This window comes from Pinus tabuliformis, chromosome 7 (genome assembly GCF_031772625.1).
Source record: "Pinus tabuliformis cultivar Carrire ecotype Pingquan chromosome 7, CPIR1, whole genome shotgun sequence".
Taxonomy (NCBI): domain Eukaryota; kingdom Viridiplantae; phylum Streptophyta; class Pinopsida; order Pinales; family Pinaceae; genus Pinus; species Pinus tabuliformis.
In genome coordinates, this window is record NC_142293.1 from 1,987,487,005 (window position 1) to 1,987,489,326 (window position 2,322).

Sequence of the window (2,322 nt, forward strand, 5' to 3'; positions counted from 1 at the left end):
TTCCAGCGCCATCATTTCCTACTGCTCCATCGAAATCCATGGTCCACAAGCCTTCTTCCTCCTCTTGTAAGTGCTAGAAATCTGTTTGTCGTGCCTTGTCTACTTGCTATCCATTACTTTCAGCTGATTGCCCAACATTTTCCTTCTTCTCTTGTCTTTCTTTCTTCAAAATTTCTCTGAAATTTTCTGTTATTTTCGGAATGTCATCTGCTTCTACTATCTCACTATCTATATCATTTAAACTCTCTGAAAGAAAAACAAAAGACTCTAAATATGTATGTACATAGTTAATAGGATGATTTATAGGTTTCTCCTTGCTAGTGATCATATATTTCATTTTCTGTTCCCGATATAACTTCTTCATTTGTCCAAACACTGAGATTGTTGCATAGGAGAAATCCAGCTATAGTGTCCCTTTCAATTTCGCTACCCAATACCTAGAAAGAAGCATGCCAAACCTTGGAGGAATATCTGCTACCACCACATCCATCAAAACATTTTTCATAGGAAGCTGATCCAAACTCACAACTAAGTCTTTGATGAGTCCTATACATCTTACTCTGCTGGAATCGAATGAATAGAGATCATGATATTGCTGGGTGATGTCCAGACCAAGCTTATCCATGATAGCCTTGGGCATGAGATTGTAAGAAGATCCAGAATCGAACATGGCATTGTGTAACACAAAATCATGCAATCCTAAACTAATATAGAAGGGTGGCACATCGCTATCAGGAGACTCACCATTCGATGTTGGTCCAAAAATCATTTCAGACTGATCATCTTCTGCATTTACCATGTCGGACATTGGGTCCAAATTCAACATTTTAGAAATCTGTCCTCTATAATTGTTGTTCTTCATTATTTCAGTCAAGGGGATGGATACCTTTAACTTAGAAATCTCATTCTCTAAGCTAAAAGTGGGAGTCTTTTCTACCTCTTTGACTAGGATCTCTTTCCTTTCCTTTTCCTTTGATGTAGATTGTTGTTGTGATTGTTCTGCTAATTTTTATTTGCTGCTCTCCAGACCAACCGCCTCCTTTCCTTTTCTTTGTGTAGCTGATGAATCATTTTTTGTTGTTTCAACCTCCTTCTTTTTCTGAATTGGTTTGGCTGGCACATCTCTGTTTCTAAGTGAATATCACTGCTGTTATGTGGACAAAGCATTCATATATCCCCTTCGATATTATTCTGATTCTTCTTCCAACACAGTGTCGCTAGCTAGAATAAAATCAGTGTCTTGGTGTGCAGCTGAATTCGTTGCACATTCTTCCTCTTCGGTGATGTAAGTAGGTAGCTCATCTGGAGTAAAGAGGTGGTTTTCTTCACCTATTACATTCTCGTCCTCATCTGACTCTAGTCCATGCACAAAATTATGTTGCCAAGGTGTTTGTACCGGCTGTTGTCCTGTCTGCTCTTAAGTTTTCTGATCTCTCTGTCTTATTCTATATTGTGGCTGCTGCTGGCCACGAAAGTTAGGATTCCTAACTTGTGGCTCTGGCTTGTCAATTTTTACCCTTTCAAGCATCTGCTCTACCTTTTTGAGAAGTTGATCCATTGAAGAAGATTCTTCTTTCACAATGGTTTTCTTCTCTACTTTCACTCTAGCTCTTTTGGACCACAGATTTGCTTCAACGCTGACCGCAATTTTCTGCATGTCTTCCATTGTGGCCGATTCTCTCTCTCTTAATTGGTACGCCATGTCAGCATCAAAACTATCTGGAAACTTCATCATTGCTAGTCCCACAAGTGGATTTAGATGATCTAGAATTTCGTTATAGACTACATTAAATCTAACACAATAGTCTTGGACCGACTCACCAGCGTTCCATTTGATTTGTTCATATTCGGCCAGAATTTGAACGGGATTCTTTTTCACTTCCCACCGGTTCAAAAATTGTCTTTGTAGTTCAGCCAAGGTAGTGATACTTTCTGCTGGAAAACCTCTGAACCATTTCCTCACATCACCTACAAATGTCTATACAAAGAGCCTCATTGCCACGTTCTCTGCATCAATCTCATGAAGTTCATAGAAGTCTGCCATTTTGTCTAAATGTTGCTGAGCCGTAATGCTGTTAGGAGTTCCATAAAAAAATGAGATTTTACTTTGATAATCTGTTGGCATATCATCTAGAGAGGTAGAAAAAGGGGTGAAAAACGGGTAGCCATCATTCTCGGTGGATTTGGCCCTAGAGGTGTTGGAGGAGTGAGCACAGTTTGCAAGGGGCTTGCAATTGGAGTTTGGGGTTGTGTTGCAATGTAATTATCAATTAACCTATTAACTCTTTCTGTTTCGAGGTCTACAAGAAATTGTGGATTGGA